Here is a 9,639-nt window from a genome sequence, read left to right on the forward strand (position 1 = left end):
AGCCCTTGTCCCAGTGCTTGAGTGCAAGGCAGCTCCTTCTGGGGAAATGCAGGAGCTCAGGGTGCATCCCCCTGGGACCCGGGCAGAACAGAAGTGGGGAGATTTCTGTCCTTCCCTCCTTCCTGCAGGGATGGAGCCCTAACCGTGAGAGCTGTGGCCCTGCAGTCTGCCCTGGTCTCTCTTTTTCCACTTGCTAACTGTGAGAATCAAGGCTTGGAATACATTATTCACATCTAAGGTGACACAGTAATGACATTTATCATCATTATTTTAACTGGCCAGGAAACCAGGAGTTATGGGTGTAAAATTGAGGATGTCAATTCATACATACATGCATACACATGTGTCTATAAAATGTCTGTGGACAGGTAAATTGGCTATATAAACATTTGAAACAAAAGTACCATTTCTGCTTCCCTTAAATCTCATACCCATTTTTTTACCTTTCCATCCATGATCTGGCTTTCCGAAGAAACTCTTAAAGAAGGTTTATTCTTCAACCAGGCTTAAAACCCCCTAAATGTGAGGCAATTAACAAATGACATCAATAGTGGGTGACAAAGAACTCAAGTAACTGTCAAAAAGTGAACTAGAACTAAGTTAGTACAAGAAAAAAGCAGTTGTCACTTAGAGACTGGACTAGAATGAAGGGATTTAATGCAATCCTCAAGTCCTCCACAGGTATAAAGAATGACCCTTGGCCAGTCACTGTGTTTGAAGTCCCCAGTACGAAATGGGGAATAATGGCAATCAGACTGACTCTTTTACTTTGAGGCTGTCTTCTCCGTTTAATTGTAGGAACGCTGAGTGAAAGGTGACTCGTTCTTTGTAAATTGAGCCTCAGGCATTTCCTCTTTCTCCAAAAAGTGAAAGAACACCATTGGAAAGGTCTTGTATACCGCAAATTACCAGCACATAAAGAGGGAAATCACACCAAATTATAGTAAAATAAATCTAAAGGACAAAGTTGTAAAGGCAGATTTTATTCCCAAACCATGTCTTGAAAAATGTTAGGAAAATTCAGGCTGCCCAGAAGGTATTTGCTGTATTTCAGCGATAGTAATTTGTCCAGATGGAAGAGGAAGTTACTGGGGGCAGGGATTTAATTCTAACTCATAAGGAGGAGATAAGAAAGAATTTGTAAGTAGAAAGAAATTTAGGAGGGGAATCAAGAAAACTGTGAGTTCTCTATTGCACGAGAATAGTGAAATTCAGCAGATCCACAGAGACAGTAGGTTGGATCTTTTTGGGAAGACATTCTAAGGGAAAAAGGAGTGCAGAAGAACTGGCAGATATTAAAACAGACTCTATTAAAAATACAAAGGCAAAGGAGTGTACCACAGAGGGAAAACACTCAGCATGACTCTTTAAAGAATGTACGCATCTAAAAAAATGCAGCATAAAGGAGAAATGGAAAAATATTATGGAACTAGACAGGTACACAATCAGAAAAACAAAGGTTAAAAGGGAGTTATTGCTGGCAAGGAATATCAGAGGTAACAGCAAAAAAGTTCTTTCAGTACCACGAGACAGGAAAGGTAGAGAATATCTAAGGGAACTGTGAGCCAGCGAGAGAAGCAGAGAAGACTGAAGCATTCAAGTTATTCTCTATCCCAGGTGTTTTTGTGCTCATCTCAACAGAAAACCAGCCTGAAGTCCAGACCCAGGAGGAGATTACATGTTCAGATAAATGGACAACCTAAAGGAGTCTGTCCTAGCCTTGTTAAGAAACTGGTCAGAGCAACATTAGGAGCAGCAATAATTATGTGTGATGACTCGGTGTCTTAAGACAGCAGGACCTAAATCGCCTCAGGTGCTGAGCGCTCACTATATTAAATGGGAACTCTCTATTTATAACAATCAGGTTCTTGTTCTCTTCGTGGGTTATCCTCTGTCATACTCAGGAGAGTGCTTGGCAATGGCCATTGTTCAGTCTCGGTGTGCTGAAAATTCAGTAATTCTGTGGTGTATCTGTTCCTTCAAAGTACCATCCAAGGGAATAATTCCTGCTACAAGCAACAAAGTGTGTCTTTGTCAGCTTTACAACCATTTAGGGAGAGCAGCACGCGTCAGGAAGTTGTGTAATTACATGGAGTGATATCAACAGAGCCATTTCTCTCCTTCATTATCTATAGTCTAATAATTGGACAGTTATCAGTTAATAAATTCTAACTGCAGCTCGAGTCTGGCACTTTATAAACAATTACCAAAACCTATCAGTACAGCAGGGAAATCACACCTTACATTTTAAATCATCTCTGAGGACACATCCGTGGCCCTTGGGAGGACGGTCCCTCCAGGTGATTACAGCCCAGCAGTGACAGAAATCACAGCGGTGGGGACACTGCGTCCTGACCCGCAGCCACGGACACAACCGCTTCACTCACACTGACGAACAGCACAGGGAGTGCTGGACAGCTCCTTGGAGCTGAAAGCTGCAAGAAAGTAAATTTCACCAAGAATATTTTATTAATTTCTTTCACCTGCTTGTCTGTTGTATTTTTACTTCTCTCTGTAAACCTTCAGGCACAGCACCTTGGCAGCGTTTCTAAATATCAGCGCAATATAATGTGGACTTGGTGTTTTTTACTGTAAATGTAACATCAATTAGATGCATCACAGGGGAGGATAATTACCTGGATTTATTGGGAAAAATCTGCTCAGTATGAATATCTGAACGTAGCAATGGCCCCTGTCTTCCCACCTTGTGGGATAAGCTGAGGGGTTGCCCTCAGGTTTTTTTAAAGACACTTAGTATTTTGTTACAACTCAGCACTCTTCCTCTGGAAAAGAAATGGAAAAAATGGTTTAACAACACAGTTCCCTTTGCAAGCTGACATCAAGATACTCTTAATAAAGACAGCAGTTTATTCCCTTAACTTCTGCCTGTGGCACTTACTCGATAAAACACTATATAATTAAGTCAAAAGATCAATATGTGACCCTATGAATTTACAGCCACCAAGACATCCCCAATATTTGTGTATATGGTCCTAGACATAATTTAATCTATGTACTTACACTGCAACTTGGAAGAGAATGTATAAATAATTGAGAATTCCATGCAAATACCCCATTGCAGAGGGACACCAAGCTGCAAGTGCTGTGCATCCATCCCATGCAGGGGCTCAGATCCCCGTGGGAGGCTGTAGGAGGAGGGAATAAATGTTTGCCTGGTGCATTCCATGCCCTGAGTTTCCTCTAACAGGCTCCTGTGGCCCCATCTCTGCTGAAATCAGTAAACTGTTCCCCTGGATGATCCCATACCTGCAAGTGAATTTTAGACAACCACCACTTCCATTTTCAATACACTTCTAGGTACTGAAAATCAGATTTGAATAAACCATAAGCACTCAGAAAATGGATAGCCACCGGAATGAGCTCCAAATTTATTTGCAAAATTCCTTGTGACTTCTAAGCAGATCACATGCTGGTTTGAGTCTTGAGGCCAATGCTGCATAAACCAGTAACTTTCTGCTCATCTTCTGTATTTGCACTTTGGAGCTGGGGAAAATACAGGGGAAATTGCACCCAGAAGTGCAGATGATTTATTGTGCCTTGGGCCAAGCGATACAATTTATGCACTATGTCCTACATAGCCCAGCCCAGAGGCTCTGCATAACACTTTGATGAGGATTTAATTTACTTCCTGTAGTGATAGTATAGTCTGTCATATCAGAATTTAAGTACATTAAACAGCAACACCATAAAACGTCTCATTTTCATTCATAAGTCAGAAGTAATTCCAACAGGGAAAAAAAAAAGGATATTTCACATCAGAAACAGATTCTCATCTTCTGAGACAATTTTTTTTTCCTGTTGAAAGTCCTAAGAGTGATATCCCATAACCCCCTCTGATCCTGTAGTTGGAGACACTGATAGGTGGCAAGGCAGCAGTATATGGCCATATGAGTGTCTCCTGTCCTAAACCCCTAAAGGGATGGTAACACCATCGGTTAACACTGTGGGCTACGACATGCCACCACGCCTGCAGTGATCACTAAAGGTTTCTGTAGAGACCAGGTCACTGAGTGTCTGGGCACTCCTGGTCCCTGTTAGCCCCCAGCCAAAGAGATAAATTGGATTATCAGCAAGCAGGCCCTGCAGGCTGGGCAGTGCTGGGATCACTCGGGCAGGGGGCTCTAGGCAGGGCCAGCAGTGCTGGGGGATGGATTGGGGCTGATTTCTGAGCAGTGAAAATCATCCCAGTGACAATGGCTCAGCCTTGTTCTGTTCCCCATCCCTGTGGGGAGGGAAGAACTGCACTCCCAGAACTTTGTCCTGCTGCTTTTCCTCTGCACCAGGATTTTATTTGCAGTGACGTTCTCAGACACTTTTAGGACATTGCCAGGGCAGGCTGCGAAGCCCTGAGTGCCCCACTGGTGTCATTAATAGATTAAATCAAATACAACATTGTGAGTTCCAGCCCTGCACAAGACACTCTTAATAATCCAGTCATATTTTCCCTGCATTGAAATGATAATGGGTTCTTATTTCCTAGAGACTTCAAGAGGAATATGTGAAATACCCTAAATAAGAGATGAATGTGCACAGAGGTTAAGTGAATTATTCCATGGGAACTCATTCCCTTCTGCCCAGATCCACTGACACTGAGACACAGATTTCAGACATACAGGCTCATGCCATAGAGACTTCCCAAAAGATGAATTTTTGCTCACTTGCATGTGTACATTCAGTTCACTTAAAATTCAATTTGCATACATGCTGTTTTTCTTATTAATGACAAAGAGAAAATTCTTGGCTGGACTCAGCCTGCAGACTGGGTAGCTTGCTTTTTATCTCGTTTTTCTGAGAAGAATCTAGCTTTTTAAACAGGACTTAAGTATTCCTGATACCAATGCTCATAAGGGCTGAAAAATCTCGGAGCTCAAGAGCTCCCTGAAGTAGCTAAAGCACCACCTGAAGAAGTGTGAGTGAATAGAACAGTGTCTGACTTCTATTTCTCTTAAGCTTTTTTGTGAACATTTGTCTTTTCCTTATTCTTGGAAAACAACCAACTGAAAGAGTTTGTTTGTCAAGCATTTACTTCTCCAGTTTCTACAGAGGTAGGAATCCTCTGTGAAGTTCAAACACTAATTAATAAATTCAGCAGACGATGAAAGTCCAGTTATCACGATCCATTAATACAAGGCTTTGTAATGCAGCTGCTGACCAAATACCAGCAAATTTGTTGTAAAATTACTTGCAGGTCATTTGATTCTGTCACTGAGGTGATTTAAAAAGCACTCAAAAATTTCTTGTTACACTAGAAAAGTACCTTTGCTATTGAAATATTTTTAAACAAACACAGAGTGTGTTACATAAACAAACAGCACAACTCTCAGAGGGAGGAGCCAAGAGGATGAGCTCAGCATCAGCCACATGCACTTGGCTTTTCTAATAAATGATGGGTCTTGAAAAGGGGAAAGATGAAAGCATCAAATTAACACTTGAGAATCTCTTTAACTCAGAATAACGTTTATAGTAATCTCAGAACCCTTCTAATTCCACTCAACTATCCTTCAATTGATATTAAAGGCTGTGGCACATAATAACTGTGAGGGAAATCCCATTCTTAATAGCTCAAAAAAAAGACTCAAATATCAGAGCAGTAGAGCATTTTCTGGACTTGCACAGAAGAAACAGCTGAGGACATGGAAATTCTACAGGTATTTTATATTTTTTCTGGAGTTCCTGTTACATTAATTTTAACATTTTGTAATTTATGTTCTGTTCTCTATGTAAGTGATGGGTGTCTCCTTTCCTGAATGAAGCATTTCTCTCTAATCATAATGCAGTTCCTAAAACCCATTAAAATCAGAGGCACAGTGTTAAAATGTCAAGTGTGTAATTGATGTGTGAAATAAATGGACTCTCAGGGCTGTGTAAAGGGTGAGCAGGCACTCTGAAGGATGCTCCAAAGGAAGCCAGCAGAACTCTCTGTTGAAATACAACAGACAGGAACATTTTAAGGGAGCTTTTACCACTGCCCTCCTTTCTCCTTCCTGACTATGGCTGTAAAACACAAACAAAAAGTCCACAAATAAAGTATTTCACTTGGGAAAAAATCCTACTGCAAATCTCCCATTTCTCTGCAATAAAGTGAGGAAGACCCAGCAGCAGAGCAAACAGCCTGAGGTTTATTTTCGTGACAGCAGCAGATTGTCACAGAACTGAAGCTGGGTTTTGATTACTTTTTGTAAAAGGCCACAACAGCCAACACTGACTGGAGCCTGAGCCAAGGTGGAAAAGGGTGAATGCTCCAGTTACTTGGGAAGTAACTCCAGGTGCCTCTGGCACCTCCAGAAACTCAGGAATAATTATGGATCTTACTCAAATGAAACTTCTACCCCCTATAACAAATACAGGCCTAATCTCCTTTTAGTTTGTTTAAATGAGATACTTCTCTTCACACTGAAAAAACTGTTAAATCAAAAAATTACATTTCTACATTTGAGAGAATAAGAAATTTATGTGGATTTTTATGTAAATAAGATTTATTAACACATTCATTTTTAAAGATGTGCCATTTTGCACTATGATAAAATATTTTAAATTAGTCTGTAATTCAAGGGCATAGATGAACACCTTTGAAACATCTAAAGAGAACAGAGAACTACAGGGATGGATGCATAGAGGGTGAAAATTAATAGAGCCTAACCTTCTAATCAGTCTGAAGATTTTAATTTCCACTGCTACCAGCAGAATTTAATTGTCTATTTAATTGCATAAATGTTGCCAAGTATCATATTTTATATTTTTACAGTCATTATGAATATTCATCTAAAAATGATGATTGCAAATAGGTTGTCAATAGAGCAGATAGACAGTCTGAAATGCTTAATAACCAGCACTATGATAATTATTGACCCTTGTACACTATTTCCCATCCAAGGTATATAACGGCCTCCTCAAATTAACAAAACTTAATTAGGATACATTCCAGTTACCTTGGGAGATGGAAGCCTGAGAGAGTAAAATGAAATACTAGTCTACAACAAAAAAGTCTGGTCTTGTAGATGAGCATTGACATTACAAAAGAGAACAAAAAGGTGCCAAGCTCAGAGCTCGGGTGAGGCTGAGTGCTTTGGAAAATACTGAGTGATCTGGCTTGTTTCCCTCCTCATTAAAGTCTTCAAGGAGATTGGAATCCAAATTAATTCAGTATTTTGGCCATTGAATATGAGGAAAATTGTCATCTCTCACACTGCCATTCAGGGTTCCTTATTGCTTCACCAGGAAAAGACCACAGCTACAGCCATATTTGATTTCTTGCTATAATTCATGAGAAACAACAATTCAGGTTTTTTTCTTCTATTTTATGCTCAGTGATGAGAATAAGTGAAAGGCCTGATGGAAGTCTGGCACCTTCTGAGGATGTTTGAGGCATCACACATACAGATGTTCAAAACTACACTGAGAACACAGCAGGCTTACCTGTCCATCTCTCAAACCTTATATTCACAAACTTGGTTTAATAATGATGTCTGTTCTGATGATGATTTACTCTAAAAATCACGCTAAACGTGCTGGTCCTGGGGGGTAAAGGTCAGATTACAACCGCTGAAGCTATCAATCCTCAAACGAAGCAAAGAGGTTGCCCTTGCCAGCCCTGGGATGGAGCGTGGTGCAATCCCCTGGTCACTGCCTGTGCCCTCCAGGACACTGCCACCCTCCCCAAAGCCCATCCCAGCCCTGAGCTGCTGAGGGGCTGGAGTTCCCCCGAGAATGCTCTGAGGGTCACACATCCCCTGTGCCACCGCCCCACTGCCTGCAGCAGGAGTGCCTCCTGTAACAGGTAATTCCTCTGCAGAGAGTTCCAGGGGAATGCAATTCCAAGCGACGGAATTCACCCCCTCCCTCCAGAGAGCCTTTGGATCAGACAGAGCCCTGTTATAACAGTAACCTTCCACTGATCCCAGCCAGACACTGATTTTTGTCATGCCATCAGAATGAAACTGGAAATTAACAGGGTTTTTTTCTTTAACAGAGGAAAAGAAGTTTTTAATTAACCTGGGCTCCCTGTGCAGCAGCTGAATGGAAAGCACTGCAGGGGTACCTAGCCAGCAGAGCCTCTGTGCACAGGATGTTCTTTCTCCTAATGCAAATGTATATTTGCATTTTCATATTTCTTTAATCTATGATTCTGTTTCACATTTGGGCAAAATTGGCTCCACTTTTTTAGCAGTTAAACACCTCCATGAAATGCATTCCTTGCATGGGCAGACCACAGTGAAAGGTGAAGTTCCTGGCTGATATAAATCACCAGCCTGACCTGAACGGAGCCGAATTGATTTACACCTGCTCAGGACCTGCCAGCAAATCTCTGAAACACAAAATATGTCCTTTTCCTCTTTTCTTTAAGCCACTTCATTTTTATTACCCTTTGAAAGGAACTCTGAAGTGTTTACTTGTCAAGAGGATAAAATACTTGCTATTGAAGTTCATTCCCTGAAGTCCCACAGTGATTGCCAGCATGGCAGGGGTCATTCTCCTCCCCACTCCAGACCCAGGCCCAGCACAGAGACATCAGTGAATGCCCAGAGGAGCAGCACAGGGTCACAGCCAGCACAGGAGCTGCTGGGATGTTCTCAAGGAGAACGTTGTTGTAGAGACCTACCAGAACTTGTTTCTACCACTAGCTGAAGGTCTAAGAGTTTATGGCTGTATTAAGAAATTAGGGAATGGCTGGAATTTTTAAAGTTCTGGTTTCCTTGTGAAAAAGAGAAGTGGAAATAATTTAAAATAGCTCTATTCAGAGTCCAACTACTCTGACAGGTTTCTTCAAAAACTTGTTCTCCACGTGTGTGACGAGCTGAAAGTGTTCTGGATGTGTTGGGATGGTTGGGGCCTCCTGCAGTGCAGTGTCCAACCAGCCTCCAGAACTCCAGAAACCCTTATTCCTATCCTATCTACTGCCCTTTAGATAGAGAAAAATCTCTAAACTGAAGCACACACCCTGTTAGCTTTTATTCTGCTTCCCCAGAGAGAGAGTTTCATTTACCATTAACTCCCTGGATGCTGCCTTGTTTGATAGCCTGAAAAGCAAAGGTTGAGTGTCTGCAAAGCTGCACTCTTAACGTGCTGTTTATTTGATATTTTTAGAGATCCTCTCAACACTTCACAGTCATCAAGCTTCTTGATCTTTTTATAGTTTGATTTACATAAATGTGTTTCTTTCTTCTAAATAAACATCCATGCAGTTCAAGGCTTCGTTGATTTCCAGCCTGTTGCAAGTACAGCAAGAAAAGGCTAAAGATGAGAAATTACAGGGATAAGTATATTTCACTGATAGAAAGAAAGACTGTGTTTATCCAAGAAAATATTTTTTGGCAATTTCTGTACCACCTCAGTCAGGGAACGGTCTATAATCATAATGCTTAGAGACTACCAAACAAGTTTAAACTCCAAATATCGCATTACTTCTAAAACCACAAAAAGAATAAATACTCCAGTGCTGTTAATTTAGAGTAGGCTGCCTACAGCTGAAATCCTCTCAAAATCCATCACTTTCTGTACAACTCCACATTGTGGTCTCTGTTTTCCATTGTAATCCATCAGGCGTGCAATGTAAGATACAAATCACCATGGAGCTTTATGAATTAAAGAGACAATGCTGCCAATAACTGCAATAACTCC

This window comes from Sylvia atricapilla, chromosome 17 (assembly GCF_009819655.1).
Source record: "Sylvia atricapilla isolate bSylAtr1 chromosome 17, bSylAtr1.pri, whole genome shotgun sequence".
NCBI lineage: Eukaryota > Metazoa > Chordata > Aves > Passeriformes > Sylviidae > Sylvia > Sylvia atricapilla.